This window comes from Nomascus leucogenys, chromosome 1a, assembly GCF_006542625.1.
Source record: "Nomascus leucogenys isolate Asia chromosome 1a, Asia_NLE_v1, whole genome shotgun sequence".
Taxonomy (NCBI): domain Eukaryota; kingdom Metazoa; phylum Chordata; class Mammalia; order Primates; family Hylobatidae; genus Nomascus; species Nomascus leucogenys.
The window spans coordinates 15,415,167-15,432,157 of record NC_044381.1 but is presented as its reverse complement, the minus strand read 5'-3'; the positions used below and the strand labels follow the sequence as shown (position 1 = coordinate 15,432,157).

The 16,991-nt window shown below is 41.3% G+C and overlaps 1 protein-coding gene across 11 annotated transcripts in view; it reads left to right on the top strand.

Moving 5' to 3' along the window:
* The first annotated feature begins 8,600 nt into the window (after positions 1-8,600).
* The window catches only part of ZDHHC21 (zinc finger DHHC-type containing 21), a 78,525-nt gene continuing 70,134 nt past the window's right edge, over positions 8,601-16,991 (top strand). For 10 of the 11 annotated variants that reach the window (XR_004031024.1, XM_030816046.1, XM_030815990.1 and 7 more), the window contains exons 1-2: positions 8,602-9,066; positions 11,929-11,977. The gene's annotated coding sequence lies outside the window, so the exon portion shown is untranslated. Of the gene's footprint in view, positions 9,067-11,928; positions 11,978-16,991 lie in introns of all 11 variants that reach the window. The other variant, XM_030816108.1, reaches the window with a different exon arrangement.

Here is a 16,991-nt window from a genome sequence, read left to right as displayed (position 1 = left end):
TCTAAACCTGAGGTTGACCCCATGTCGTCATTTGCCTATGTGGTTTTGTCGAGTTTTATCTCCAGGTTCTTCCCAAACAGCAAAAAGTGGGAAACAAGATGGAGGAGTTAGTAAGAAGGTTGCCTGCTAGAGCAGATATGAGTTTGGAAGTGACTTTTCGTTTTTGTAATGCAGTTGTAGTGAAACTTACTCCTTGACAAAGAATATGTACATATGTGTGAGTTTGGTAGGTCTTGCTATCTGAAGCAGCATAGGTAGTTAATAAATCCCACATGTGGTCAGTGTCGTCTAAGTAGTTGGTCAATCCTTTACCATTGATTCCACTGAATTCTTGGATAGTGTTTGCTTGCCCCAGGCTATTCATCACCACACTTTGAGCCCGTATTGCCTATGGGATTTTCTCATGCAGCTCTATTTGCTGTTGCATCCATGTGAACCATATTTTTATCAGCTAAGGCTGAGGCTTCCCGCAATGTGTCAAAAGGTGAAATTCCAGGTGGCCTAAATTTTCCCATTTATTAGGTGTAGGTACAATGAACTCAAAGCAGGTCTGTTGAATTATTATAGTATACTTGTAAACCAACAAAAGTTAATTCCATAAAGTGTTTTGGAGCCATAAGATATAACAGAAAGTATTTTTTTTTATTACTTTTGGTACCAGGATTTTCCTTGAAGGACTTGGAGATTCATTTCTGCATTCAACATTCTCTTCACCTGAGCAAAGTGAAGAAGTACTGTCTCCTTCTGCCTTTTCATCTCCTTTCTCAGAGCTCAGCACTCTCCATTTTCCTTTCACTTTCTGAGAGCTCAGCGCTTCCCATTCTATGTCCACATGTAGCTGAGGGTAGCCATTAAATTTAAGCTCCCAGCTTTCCTCTTCACTCTTTCAAAATCTCCCACTTGGGTACTCTCTGGCTCTTCTTTTGCTTGACTTTGAAGATTAAGTAGATATTCTCCTAGCAAAGAGAATCCTCTTATTTGGACTCTTGATTCTACTGGTTCTCTTGCCCCATACTTTAACTCTTAATTCTAACTTGTCTTTCTTCTCTTTTTATGATCTGATCTTAGAGATAACTCATGCTTCCTCATCCTAAAACAAAAACAGCAGACAATCCATTAACTCATTTCAAAACCAGGTATGCCTACTGTCTCTATTTCTAAATAGTGTCTCTTCTCATTTTAATTATCTAGTTATTAAAAATCTACTCTTGAGTTTTCCAGGAAAATCCTGGTCACTAAATCTAATGGTCTTTCCTCATGCCTTATGTTCAACCTTTCTTCAGACTTTCAGATCCCTGCCTGTCCTCCACCAATTCCTTCCCCTCCCTGGACTTTTGCAAACCCTTTGGTATCAAAGACCAGATATAGATCCCTCCTCCAAGGGCCTGCCAATCACTCTCATTCTTCCTTTGTACTTTTTGGTTTCATTGTGAATTAATTCAACCAAACTACTGAACACCTATAATGGATATAGCATTGTGGGAAGCAACGGAAAGACAAACACAAATAAGACTGGATATGTTCTTTCATGGAGCTCACTGTCTTCTGGGGAATATTTATAAGCAAACAGATCATTACAGCATGGTAAGATCTGTGATAGATGAGTCAAGAGAATCCTGTGGAAGCCCAATAGAAGGTGCCTAAGTTAATCTGGTTGTTCAGCAGTAAGAGACTACCAGAGATCTGAAAGAGGAGTACAGAGTTAGCAGCTGAGAGGGCAGGGAAAATGATGGGCCACCAAGCAGTTTAGTGCTACTGTAACATACACTGGAAGGAAAAGCAGAGGAAGGAGTTGAGAGATGGCAGCAGAGATGAGACTGAAGAGGTCAGATCATTAAGGAACTTTTATGCCATGCTAAGGTTTCATTTTACAATAAAGACATGGGCAGAGTGATGAGAGTGGTTAGGTTTGCTTTTATGGAAGAGTTCATGAGTGATATTGTGCAAAATGGATGGGGTGGGGGCAAGATTAGAGATAGGATGACTACTGCTGTAGTATAGGTGAAAAATAATGACAACCTGAACTCAGTGCTGTAGGAATGCAAAGAAATGAATGGCTTCGAAGGATCTTGTGGAAGTGAAATTGGTAGAGTTTGGTGACTGGGTGTGAATGGATTGAGAGGGAGGAGACAGATGTTCTTAGTTTTTAAGCTTCAACAACAGATGTTTCTGAAATTGCAATACTAGGGGGAGAAATGGAGCTGGGGTGGTAATGAAAGATTTGTTTTTGAACACGTTGAGTCTGAAGGTTTGTGGAAACATTCTTCTGGGACCTGACATAACTGGGATTTTCTCTTTGCTTTGGAATAGGGCTCTTTTGATTTTTAAAATGCCAATGAGGTAAAAATTTGTGGGACAGCAAGAGATAAAAGCCAGTGAAAGGCCTTTATATATACTCTCATTTCTTATCCAAAGCAATGTGCAAATCATATTTAGATGTTACCCACCACTGGCTTCAGCCTTCCACCTGAAGGTAATTGTCATAACAGTTACTGAGTCATTTCTCATGCCAGATTCAGGTCTAAGTGCTTGACATATATTGATTCCTTTGATCTTCATACAATCTAATATGCTGACTATTATTATCCATTTTTTACAGATGAGGAAACGAAGGCATCAGTAATTAAGTAACACATACTTAGTAGTGTTAGAGTCAGGGAACAAAACCAGGCAGTCTCCCTCCACTATATCCTTCTCCATTCTGAGGTGAAGAGTTTCCAATTATTCACAAAGCAGGAATTCACAAACTCTGATTCATGGGGACCAAATATGGGCTGCTGCTCGTTTTTGTAAATAAAATGTTATTGCTGCCTGGCCATGTCCGTTCATTTACATATTGTCTATGGCTACTTGGCAATCCATTGACAGAACTGAACAACTGCAACAAAGACTAGACCACAAACCTAAAACTATATATCTGGCCGGGCATGGTGGCTCATGCCTATAATCCCAGCATTTTGGGAGGCCGAGGCAGGTGGATCACCTGAGGTCAGGAGTTCAAGACCAGCCTGGCCAACATGGTGAAACCCTGTCTCTACAGAAAATACAAAAATTAGCCAGGCGTGGTGGTGCACGCCTGTAGTCCCAGCTATTCGGGAAGCTGAGGCAGGAGAATCACTTGAACCTGGTAGATGGAGGTTGCAGTGAGCTGAGATCATGCCACTGCACTCCAGCCTGGGCAACAGAGACTCCATCTCAAAAACAAACAAACAAACAAACAAAACTATATCTGATCCTTTAAAGAATGCATGCAAAGTGCCCCAGACCCCCAATTTGTCATTTCTCCCTTCATGTATGGGAGTGAACAAGGATAGATGTATGACCTTTGTTCTTATAGCCAAATCTCTGCAGAGATGTCCCTGATAACTTCCCAGTCAAGGCAGAAACTTCTGATTTTTTTTTTAAATCGTTTACTCTTCCTGTGGCAGAAATTGTGGACCAGTGATAAAACCATTTACAACTTCCTTTGCTTCATCTGGGGTACAAAGTGACAACTTTCTCGCTAAGTTATTAATGAAGACATATATATATATATATATATGAGGGGCAAAGAGATTAAAAATAAAAGGGGCACTATCCAAGAGATTAGTAGATATTTTTTATTTTCCTTGCAAACAAACAAGAAGTAGTCTCTCAGAGGAAGGGAGACAGAGAACCTTAACCTGACATGTGTAAGAACAGTACTCTCTTATTTTTCATGACTGGTCCTACAGACTTTGCACCCATTTGAGCCATCATAACAAGTGTATAGTGGGGCTTCTAGAATTTATGGCTCTGGAGCCCAATAGAGTGCAGGGCTGGATATGTTGACTTGGAAGTAATTGAAACATAGGAGATTCTTGAATCATTTCTTTCTCTATCTGATCCTTAAAGGTACTGTGGTTGTTTCTCCCCTTCTACTACATTCCATTTCTTGGTGACCAAATCCACTCTTACATTTTCCATTGTTCCTGCTGGCAGAGATTCCCTGAAGCCATATTGCAACCTTGAACTTGCTTCCCTAGTTCAGCCATAGACACCCACTTTATTTATCTATTGCTAGGACATTTGTTTCCTTTTTGCTATTTTCTTTATAATGAACCCTTTCAACAAAAATCTCACTCAATCTCCGTCCTTCATGCAAAGAAGTTGGCGCCATCAAAATTGTCCTACTTTTAATATGTTATTTACATTTTGATAGGGAAGGAACTTTTTAAATCATTTTTCTGGACCCATTTTACTTCCCTATTATCTTGGGACTCTGTTAATTCTATTTACTTAAATTAAGCTGTTGTAAATAGACTCTACTCACAATTTTTTTTAGAAAGCACTTGTTTCCTCTGCTTTCTACATCAATCCACATTTCTTCAAAAGATGAGGGATAAGGATGACCTATTCAAAACATTGCTTCCTCCCATATTGGAAGAGTCCCTGTGTGAACTTATGAGCCTTATTACTTGAAATGGAAGCTACTTTATTGTGCTATTGACACAGAAAGGGAGACTCTTTCTTGACTTTGAGTCCTGGGGAATGGAAAACTTTCATGATCAAATGAGTTGTTAAAACCTAGAGGATTACACCTGTAGCCTGACAAACTCACATTTATTGCCTTGCATGGAGAGATGTCACTCCTAGGCAAGAGGGAGGAAGGAGGCATCTTTTGTAAATTGAACTTCCATTGAAGAATTTTGAAGAGCATCTAGGGGAAGCAGGGATCCACTTTGGATTGGTTGTTTTGAGGTGGGATTAGGAAAAGAGAGATTTAGCCAGGATTGGATGCTGTCATGAGGGGATGATGGCTGAGCAATTGGGTATCTCTAGTAATAAATGAAAATAGCCAGCAGTCGGGGGCATCACTGGTACGAAGTCAGCAATCACCTAAAGAGGGGATCATTATGGTACTTTATAACTGCTGCATGACTTTGGCAGAAAGTGTTTCCTGCTAATTTTGCAGCTGGCTTTATCTGTGTCTGTCCTCCCTGTCTGACTAGTGGCAGGGCTTCTTATCTCTTTTTCAGTCCAAATTGATTCTCACTCTTTTAATCCAAAAGAGATTTTAACTCTTTCAGCATCCTAGACTCAACTCATCAGAACATTCACTAGGATGCATTTCCCCACTAGCACTTAACCAAGTGTAAGAATCTTAGGTTCATCATGGTTTAATTGAATAGAAACTTCAAGAGCCAACATCAAACAATCCAAAGTTGAGGCAAAGCAATGTGGCCTAACAGGTTCCAATGTAGAATATTTAGAACCTTTCCAAATGCCCCACTACTCTGCCTTTTGATAATACCACTGCCCTCACTAATAGTCTTTTCCAGCTTGGAGCAGATCATCACCTTTCACCAAAAGCCTAAGGGCTCTTCATTGGAAATAGCATTGTTTCTGAGGCTCACCATGCTTGACATCTGTTCCACCTTTCCAGCCCTCTCTCTTTCCATGTATCCTACCTTTGAGCCACACCAGAGGGATTCTTGCACTTTCATTTCTCTATGTTTTTGCTTACACTTTCCTCTCTCCTGAAATTTCTTTCCCTCCTTCCCCCAATCAAAATCCTATTCTCACTTGCCTGATACAAGAACCATTCTCCAAGAAGCCACCCTTGAACCATCGCATTGAAATTACTAGTTTCTTCATTAGCACTTCCATAAAACTTTCCTTGTAACTCTGTTTAGCATTGCTACTGTTTTTTTCTCCTAAGCACACAGTGGTTTTTGTATGTTTGTTTTTCAGTTTTCCTTGATATTTGGGGAAAAAAAGTTTATTTTACCTACTCCCTACATTCTAGGGATATTTCTTAGCCTGAAGTTCCTGGCTTCGCTGTGATCCTTTGGAGGCATAGGAAGGTGGGGCAACTTGTGAAACTTCATATATATATACACACACATATATGTTCCTCTATATATATATGTGTGTGTATTTGTGTATGTGTGTACTTTGCTGGGGTCCACAACTTTCATCAGATACTCAAAGAGATGTGTAACCCAAAAGAGAAAAGAGGTTAAGAACAACTTTTAGAATATTAGATTGTTATGGCACAGGCACTCTGCCACTCAAACAGATGGGAGAGACAACTATAGGCAACCAAGAAATCATGAATGTGCATCAAATATGGGTGCTTAAGGCATGGTACCCAGCTGGGCAGGTGGAGAATGCCATCCATCCAAAGCTGCCAAGGGCTATTAGCCAGTACTGATTAAACTCTGGACTGCACTGACTTTTGGAAATTGCACTAAAATCCAGATCCTCCCTAGTCACGGCACAGAAGCACAGGAGTTGGCTGTGTTTACCCTCTGAAATGCCCTGACTGTGACTTTGTTAGAAGCTCGGTTGGCAGTGGCAGCAATGCTACTTGTCCTTGTCTACTTTTTCTACTTCCAGATAAATATTAGTTTGATTAATAATTGCATTTCAGTTTTTCCCAGGCCCCATGAAGTAGATTAGAATTCTGGAGGGAAAAAATATGGTATGATCTATATCGTCTTTCCATAATATACCCAGTCAATAGAAAATCTCTTCAAAAGATTACCTGATGCCACATCTCCCTCACTCCCTTATTGTTACCCAGGTGCCTGAATATATAGGTTGCAATACAACATAACCAATGCTTAGCATGAATGATAGAACCAGATGACTTGACCTTCAGTGTAAGGGATAGGCAGGCCTTTGATTATACTTACGAAATGCCCATGCTAAAAAGGTTCATGTTTTTGAGGATGTTTCTCCTGCCTCTTCTCTCCTATTCCCTTGCTTAAAAATTCTCTGTGGAATTGATTTGGCTGATAAAAGACAGGTTAACTTATTTTAAAAAGGGACTGAAAAACCCATGCACTTCCAATTGTCATGTGCAATCACAGACCTGTCAACTAATTCTTATTTTGGCAGTTTTGAGATCACTTGTCATAAATCATTCCCTCTCACAGGGCTATCTGAAGAGAAAGCAAAATAATACGCAATTCAGGTAGCTGGATTCAGGTGGAGGGGATTCTACTTTTAATATGCAATTGGGTAGCTGGATTCAGGTAGGTGGGATTCCACATTTAATATGCAGTCAGGTAGCTAGATTCGGGTGGGGGGAGGATTCACATTTAATATGCAATCAGGTAGCTGGATTCGGGTAGGGGGGATTCCACACTTAATATGCAACCAGGTAGCTGGATTCGGGTGGGGGGGGATTCATATTTAATATGCAATCAGGTAGCTGGATTCAGGTAGGGGGGATTCACATTTAATATGCAATCAGGTAGATGGATTCCGGTGGGGGTATTCCACATTTCCTCTTCCTTCAAAGTGTCTCTTTATATGTAATATCTCCCTGTTTTCAAACAAAGAAAGTTACAAAAATCCTAGTACATCAAATGATTTATGAAAAATAAAGGTAATTCTATCAAAAGCAATTGTGACTAGTCTTTCAACCTCGCTATGCATATATGGGGGAGTGTATTTGTTAACCTGAAAGGCAATAAAACCTGTTTATGGGTAAATCAATTCCTACCACTGGGTTCTTTTGGGTATATCTAGTAATCTAGGTCAGTAATTCTAAAACTTGAGTGTGTATTAGGATCACCTAAAAGGCTTGTTACATCACGGATTGCTGGGTACACCTAAACAGTTTCTACTACAGTAGATTTGGGGTGGGGCAAGAGAATATGGATTTCTCACAAGTTGCTAGGTGATGCTGATGCTGCTGGTCTAGGGATCCCACTTTGATAACCACTGACCAAAGTTTTTAAAGTCACAAGGTGTTTGTAATTAGTTCAGAAACCAGGACATAACATGTTTACAAATCCTTAGCAATACAAGGTAATATGAGGCCCCAAACAAGCAACAATGTGTGCTATATAAGCGCAGTGGTGAGAGAACTCTGGGTTGGCAAGATTTCCACTCTCAAATCTGGATAGGGTTGAGAGCATCAGAGAGCAGGGCATTCTAGAATGGGGAAATGAACCAAATTAGTTGGAGCTAAGACTGGAGAGGTAGGTAGGGATGTGTCTGTGGAGGACTTTTAAGCACATCTTATAAGGAGTACAGATTTTATACAACAGGTAATATTTCTTCCACCAACACACTATCTCCTCCGGTGGCACGTGGGCACAAAGATCTAGCTCCACATTACTGCAAACGGTTTAACCTTCCCCAAATACTGTTCAGCCGGAGTGAGGTGGGAAAGTTAGTAGATCTCTGGTGTTCGGTGAAGATACCAAGTTAGACTGAGAGGTGGATTACTTGCATCGCTGAGTCCAAAAGTTGTCGGCTTTTGCAGGGATGGGAAAGCAGGCAACTTTAGGAGGTCTCCCAAAATATAAGAAAAGATTGTTTGGGTGTGGATTTAGGTTGAGGACGGGAACAGGAAATATCCTGGGATGTCTGAGGCAACCCAATGGAGGGTCTGAAGTGGACGAGAATGCTTTTCCATCTTTACGGTGCACCCCTAGGAGTCACCTGGTGATCTTGCTGAAGTGCAGGTACTGATTCAGCAGGCCTGAAATTGTGCATTTCTAAGATTGTGAGTTCCCAGAGGATGCTGATGCTGCAGACCGCGCTTTGAAGCAAGGTACCAAGGGACATCCAGAACACCTGCGGGGAGAGAGGCCTGCTGGCCACATCCCCTGAAGAAAGCAGGATACATGCAATCTTTTAAGCTAAGGCCCCCATCCTGTCTCTCGGGAGAGGTGAGCAGTGAGGATATGGGGGCAATGAGAAGGACGGCTCAAGTAGGGCTGGGGAGGGGCAGAGGCGCCCAGGCACGCCAGGTGCAAGCGCTCAGCAGAGTGTGGTCCGACTGGGTCCGCGGCTCTGGGGCCGCGGCGCGATTGCAGGAGTTTCGGCCCTCAGCGGCTCCCATCGCGGCTCCCGGGAGCTAAGCGAGACGGCAACGGCGGCAGTCGTCCCTCCCCACGCGGGCGCGCGGGCATGCGGACACCCACTCGGCCGGTCCAGGCCCTCAGGCTCCCGGAAGCGGAAGGGGAGAGCGGCCCGGCCTGGGCGGCGGCGCCGGAGGAGGCGGAGGTGGAGCGGCAGGAGGAGGGGAAAGAGCTGCTGGCGGTCGCGAGAGCGGCGGCGGCGAGAGGCGAGCCAGCGGCGACGGTGAGTGTGCAGGCGCGGGGGCGAAGCGGTAGCCCCTACCCCCATCCACACCCCCATCCCCGGCCCCCGCTCCGCCCTGTCGGGCCCGCCCGCCGCCCCTCCGCGCCGGGCCGCCCTCACCTGTGCCTGCACGCCCCCTGCACCTGCTCTGCTTGCAACCCCGGGGCTTCTCGGTGCCTCCCCGCCCCAGGCCTGGCCTTTCTCAGAGCGTCTTCTGCTAGAGCTACAGCTACCTGCTAAGTGCCCCTCCCTCAACTGGGGGTGGGGGGTTCCTGCTCTAGTCGAGACGATGTTGGCTAGTTATTTATTTATTTATTTATTTATTTATTTATTTATTTATTTTAAATCTGTATCCTGAGTTTCTCGCTTGTAAACTACAGTTTCTCTCTCCGCACCCCCGTCTGGAGACCTGCAGTGGGATCCCGGGTTTCTCTGTGGTATTCCAGAGCTTTTCATTCATTCCAGACTTCTGGTGTGAAGCTGCAGAGAGGACAAACAGTTTGCTCCTTTATTGACCTTCTCACTCCTCTCTTCTCGATCCGAAGAGGTTTTCGGGAAGATGGCTTATGGATGGCAGCAGTTTGCACTTGTTACTGTTCACTGTAACAGGTCGCTGGATTGTAACTGCAGAGTCCATTTAAGTTATGGTCTTTTTCAAGCTATATGTGGGTCACATTTTAAGATCCCTTGAGAGTCAGGGTGGATGTCTGTATCACCAGGGCTGAGAGGACATGACTAATTATTACTTTAAAATATTGCAATATAGCAGTCTCTAAAAGTACAAGAGAAAAAAAATCAAGGTCATTGTGGGCGGGTCATAAATTATATTGTAAAGTTACAGTCCAAAGGTGACTAAGGATAATTAAGTGCAAGTTTAAAAGATGTGTTAAATAGGTGCTCAGCCTACTATGCTAATATATGCACTTTTAAAAATTCACTGCTTTGCTTGTGGTAAGAATAATATTAATAACAGTCACAATTTGATGACTGCTTAGTATGCGCCATTCCTGGATTAAAAGGCTTTTGGTGTAATATTAAATTCTTCCAACTCTTTAGATTTTACTTATTTTAAAGATAAAATTCAGACAGATGCTCTGTTTTTCTTTAGTTGTGCCATCTCTTAAAAGCAAAAAGATATTTGAAGAATTGAGGTGAGGAATCAATTGGAAAGAAAGAGCCAAATGAGATTTGGTGTCGTGGAAAGAAAAACTAGGTTCTAGTCCCATTTCTGTCACTATCCAGCTGTGGGGTCACGGGTAGGGCAATGGCCCATGTTATTTTCTCTATACCATCAGAGAGTCAGACTAAATTATTTAAGGCTTATTTTAGCTTTTCCATGCTTACTTGGAAAATGTTATGTTTTTAAATAATATAAGACCCTTTAACGTGGTTTGAAGGTACATTAAAAACATATACGAAGTATTAGTAAAATTACATCAAAATATAAGTTAAAATGTATAATTCCATAATTGTTTTGGTGTAGTACTCTTCCAGAATTCATCATTTTTGATGGAAACAATTCTATTAGATCCTTTCACACTATTGAGATTTGTGTTAACATACTTGAGAAGCTGTAGTTGGAATAAATGAAATAGAGCATCATTTAAAGAAAATGATGAGGACCGTGTCACTTTTGCCTATGAAGTACTTTGTTTAATAAGAGAAATCTAAGCATTTAAAAATGCAGACACATAATCAGCTTAACAGGAAGTTCTGAGACAAGAATCAATGAATGATAACGTGTACTTCTTATTTGCCTACTGTCTCATTTCTTTAATTCATAGTGACTGATTCAGAACCTGTGGAAAAGCGCATGAATAAAATAATGGTTTTATAAAATGTGACCCACATATAGCTTGAAAGAGACCATAACTCAAATGGTCTCTGCAGTTACAATCCAGGGACCTTTTATAGTGAGTAGTAACAAGTGCAAACTGCTGCCATCCCATAAGCCATTTTCCCGAAAACCTCTTGGGATTGAGAGGAGAGGAGTGAGAAGGTCAATAAAGGAGCAAACTGTTTGTCCTCCTGCTAGTCTTACTATATAGTGGTTTAGTAAAGAAACTGCTTGAGAAGTTGAGTAATGTCTCCATGGAGCTGTTTTTCTGGAATTGTAATTGAATGTGACTCAATGAAAACTTTTTTAGCATAGGAGGCGACACAGTGGCAGTATCAATACTACCAGGCAAAAGAGGGAAGGCAGAGGAAAGGCTGTTTTTATTGCCAAGAGCTTGTTCCCTAAATTCAGTTTTACTTTCATATTAAGGAATGTAACCTTTTTATGTTGTTTTAGTAAAACATTAGGGCTCAGATTCAACTTTTCACATGCATTAGATATAATAGGCAGTTTAGCATCTAGTAGAATAATCAGTGCTTAAATAACTTATTAAAGGTAAAAATACAGGTGAAATTGTAAAACAGTTTTTACTGTTGAAAGTGATTTGTTAAGAATTCTTGATAAGTCAAGTCAGACTAGTTTAAAAAGCACATTTTCATAGACATGTGAATCATCACTGTGCTCATTGATAGCTCCCTGAACAAAGATACCTTCGTATGATGGTACTTTATCTGTTTGTTTCGCTCTGTAGATCTAACCTGGGCAAAATTGTGACATTTTTGAAGTTTGCCTTCTGCCTTTCAAGCTGCTTTTTCCTCTGCGCTCTTTCTCTCAGGGTAGATTAACCTTCTTCCCCATTTCAGAGACTCTCTTAACCTATGTGTTGCTCCTTCTACAAAAAGGCAGGTTGGGTAAAATTGGTATTTTACCATTCACTGATGAATTTTATTTTAATTCTAACATAAAATGCTCAAGTGTGATGTCAACCAGGCTTCTGACTTTAAGCTTTTTATCTGTAATTACAGAATGAAGAACTTTTTCACTTACTGCAGAATTTTCAGCTTCAGCAAGCAGGTGAGGAGAGATTCCTCTTATGGTGTTAGTGTTCTTAAATCATGCCTGCTTTGGTAAAGCCTGGTGTGAAGGAAATCTAATTTAGTCTTCTACCCCCAACCCCCCACCAATCTCTCTTGGTGCGGTGGGTACTAGAAGGTAAGTAGCAGGCTTCCCTTCCTTCTTGGAAGAACATGCTTGATTCATACCCAGGAAATGCCTGGGCCTCTTCATTTCTGGCTTTTACTGTATCTGAAGGTTTTTTCCTCGTGCTGATTTTGCAACAAAAGTTACCTTTTTTAATCCCTGTCTCTATCCTACATTTAATCTTGCCCTTCCAGTCCCTTTTCCCACTCCTATCTCCCTGATGAAAATTCCCACAGAGACATTTTGTACTGACTGAAACAATATTTGGTGGCCTTTAATTCATATCACCCCACACCTCCCAAGCTATTTTTACTTTTTGTTAGAAGATTCTAATGAAGTGAGCTTGAGCTGGGGAGAATGGAGACCGAGGCTGCAGTGAGCTGTGACTGCAGCACTCCAGCCTGGACAACCCATAGTGAGACCCTGTCTCAGACAAACATACCCAAAAAACAGTGCCCCAGTTATCTACTTTCTCTAAAGTTAAAGCAAGTTAATGCAAGCAGGGAAAAATAAAGGTAAATGCCTGTATTAGCAGTACTAATACTACTAGTAGTAATACTACTAGGAAAGTGTTAACAGTATTAATACTGCAGTGTAGTACTAATACAGTCATTTACATTTATTTTTCACTCATGAGACTGGTGCACACAAAAACAAATTTATGAGAAGGGTAACAGCTTATGTTCAGTTTTGCCCAGAATGTAATTTAAAGACTTAGTCTACAGAGTGGATTCTTGAAACCATTGATGGTGCAAGTATGTTATGCTTTGACACTTTGTCCACCCACATTTTTACAAAGTCTTCCTGGAAAACTCAGCAATTGATTCAGAATCCCTGCTTGTATTTTACATTCTTTATTAGCTTCTGAAATCAAGTACTGATTTTCTTTCACACACTATTCCTTTGCTCACCAGTCCTGCTTTTACTTGGATGTGATTTAGTTTAGGGGCTTCAGTTCATTCATTCTATTTTAGATCAAATCTCTATTTTTGGTTTTCTGCTTAAAGAGCCCCCTAGCCAACATGTAGAAATACAACTTCAGCTAGTATGGTACTAGCTGAAGGGCTGTAATATTTGAAGTTGTTTTTTTTTTTTTAACTAGTTCACAGACTTTAGAAAAGTAGATAACGGGGCATTTTTTGTTGTTGTTGTGTTTGTTTTGTTTTTTGTTTGAGACAGGATCTCACTCTGTTGCCCAGGCTGGAGTGCAGTGCAGTCACAGCTCACTGCAGCCTTGTTCTCCGCCTCCCTGGCTTAAGCAATCCTCCCACTTCATCCTCCCAATAAGCTGGGACTACAGGCATGTGCCACCACACCCGGCTGGTTTTCTGTTTGTTCGTTTGTTGTTGTTGTTGTTTTTGAGATAGAGTCTCGCTCTGTCACCCAGGCTGGAGTGCAGTAGGGTGATCTCGGCTCCCTGCAACCTCTGCCTCCCGGGTTCAAGCAATTCTCCTGTCTCAGCCTCCTGAGTAGCTAGGATTACAGGCACCCACCATCACGCCTGGGTAATTTTTGTATTTTTAGTAGAGATGGGGTTTCACGATGTTGGCCAGTTTGGTCTCGAACTCCTGACCTCAGGTGATCCACTCGCCCTCCCCTCCCAAAGTGCTGGGATTACAGGCATGAGCCACTGTGCCTGGCCCCCATTTGTTTGTTTTTTAACTACAGACTAGGTCTGGGTATGTTGCCCAGGCTGCCCTGGATCTCCTTAGCTCAAGCAATCCTACCCCCATTCACCTCCCAACCTGTTATGATTACAGGCAAGAGCAGGCCCCTGGGGTATTGTTAAACTGTTTCATTACTTTTAATGATGGGGACCTAGAAACGCTGTTTCATTTTGGAGTTTGTAAAACTAGAAGTAAAACTTATCTTTCACTTTCCCTTCCTCTCCTCTCTCCTTCACTCCCCTGTAAAGTTAGCATTTTGGAGGTGCTGCTTTGCCAGGCAATTTCTCATTTAAGCGTGACAGCAACTGTGTAAGTTGACATTTTTATCTCCATTTTACAGATGGTCAAACTGAAGCTTGAAAAGAAACTAAAGCTAGGAAAGTGAATAAGAGACTGTCATAATTTCTCTTTTAACATCTGTAGAAGATTAATTTTTTTAATCTGTTGATAATCAGCTGAATATCTGTGGGATATTTAAAAAATTGAATTCCTAATTGGCAATGAGAGCTTGATTTTTATGGATAATTATTTAACTGCCACTTGACCAGTTTTCAGAGTAGAATGATACCAGAAGTCAAAAAGTTTTATAAATACATTTACAGCTGTAACTCTGCTTTCTAAATTCATTTGGCTGTAATTAATAAGTTTAAAATTTCATATATTCATCTAATAAGCATTTTCTCTTGGCACTGTGGAAAAAAGAATTTGGTGTGTTTGAAAACTTAGCCTGTAAATTGTTGATTGTATTCTTTCAGGCGTAGCAATATTAAAAATATTTAATGACATTTTATAGTTTTGAAACTTTGAAATTGTTTTGTTGTTCCAATTTTTTGAATGTTTAGGCCCAACGTTACTTTTGTTTTGTTTTGTTTTTGAGACAGGGCCTTACTCTGGCACCCAGACTGGAATGCAGTGACACCATGATCTCTGCTCACTGCAGCTTCTGCCTCCTGGGTTCAAGCTTCAAGTGATTCTCGTGCCTCAGCTTTCCGAGTAGCTGGGATTACAGGCGGGCGCCACTATGCCTGGCTGATTTTTGTATTTTTGGTAGAGACGGGGTTTTAACATGTTGGCCAGGCCAGCCTCAAACTCCTGACCTCAGATGATCTGCCCACCTTGGCCTCCCAAAGTGCTGGGATTACAGGCATGAGCCACCATGCCCGGCCCAGCATTACTTTTATTACCACATAGATGAGATTTGATTTCTCAGTGGTAGTGGTGTTTATCTAGTACTGAAATACGAATCTCATTTCAGAGGCTGTGTCTGCAGTCTAGCTCTGATAACGATAAATGTAAAGTAGGATTTTTCTTGATTTGAAGCCAGTGAGTGACTGGGATTTGACTCATAGGTGATTGGCCTGTGCTATAACCTACTAACGTTACTGACAGAAACTACTATTTTGCTGAAACATTAGGAAGCCACTCCGAAGTCATAGACTTAGCAGCATTATTGTTTTTGGCCACGTTTCAAAAAGGTTTTGTTGTACCACATTTAATTCTGTTTGAGTTTTTTTCTGAAATAATTCATTTATTTGCCATTGGGGTAGCAGCTCTTTAACTTTGCTTTTTGTTTTTTTGAGATGAAGTCTCGCCCTGCCACCCAGGCTGGAGTGCAGTGGTGCAATCTCTGCTCACTGCAACCTCTGCCTCTTGGGTTGAAACGATTCTCGTGCCTTAACCTCCTAAGTAGTTGTGATTACAGGCACACACCACCACACCCAGCTTATTTTTGTATTTTTAGTGGAGACAGGGTTTTCCCATGTTTGCCAGGCTCGTCTTGAAGTGCTGACCTCAAGTGATCCTCCCACCTCGGCCTCCCAAAGTGCTGGGATTATAGGCATGAGCCACTATACCGAGACTTTAACTTTGTAATTCTGTGTTTAGTCTCTAAAAAGCAAAGGTGCAGCCAAGGAGCCCACTTTAAATTAGCTTAAAAAGTTAAGAGTAGAAACAAAGTTCATTTGACAATCTAACAATTATGGACCATAGAGAAGTTGACCCTGGGAGGAAATACAGGTTCCCTGCCCCCGCCACAAATGTATAAAGAGAAAAGAAATGTAATAATTTTGATGTATTTTTTACATTCTCAGTATTTAATAGTCTGCTGTTGCTGTGGTAACCAGCACACTTAACACACTTGTAACTTGGCCTTTGTTTCCTGTCTTGGAGAATGGTTCCACCCTTCACCTAGACCTTCAGTGTGAAACTTGGGAGCCATCCTAGTCTGCCCTTTGCTCCCAATTGATCACTAAGTCCTGTCAGTTTTATTTATTTAAATTCTCCCAGATCTGCCCATTCTTTCTTGTTTTTTAAATTTCTTCTTTCTTTTTTTATTTATTTTCTTTTTTTTAAATTATACTTTAAGTTCTAGGGTACATGTGTACAACTTGCAGGTTTGTTACATAGGTATACGTGTGCCATGTTGGTTTGCTGCACCCATTAACTCGTCATTTACATTAGGTATTTCTCGTAATGCTATTCCTCCTCCCCCAACCCCACGACAGGCCCTGGTGTGTGATGTTCCCCTTCCTGTGTCCAAATGTTCTCACTGTTCAATTCCCACCTATGAGTGAGAACATGTGGTGTTTGGTTTTCTGTCCTTGTAATAGTTTGCTGAGAATGATGGTTTCCAGCTTCATCCATGTCCCTACAAAGGACGTGAACTCATCCTTTTTTATGGCTGCATAGTATTCCATGGTGTATAATGTGCCACATTTTCTTAATCCAGTCTATCATTGATGGACATTTGGGTTGGTTCCAAGTCTTTGCTATTGTGAATAGTGCCGCAATACACATACGTGTGCATGTGTCTTTATAGCAGCATGATTTGTAATCCTTTGGGTATATACTCAGTAATGGGATGGCTGGGTCAAATGGTATTTCTAGTTCTAGATCCTTGAGGAATCGCCACGTTGTCTTCCACAATGGTTGAACTAGTTTACAGTCCCATCAACAGTGTCAAAGTGTTCCTATCTATTCACATCCTCTCCAGCACCTGTTGTTTCCTGACTTTTTAATGATGGCCATTCTAACTGGTGTGAGATGGTATCTCATTGTGGTTTTGATTTGCATTTCTCTGATGGCCAGTGATGATGAGCATTTTTTCGTGTATCTGTTGCCTGCATAAATGTCTTCTTTTGAGAAGTGTCTGTTCATATCCTTTGCCCACTTGTTGATGGGGTTGTTTGTTTTTTTCTTGTAAATTTGTTTGAGTTCTTTGT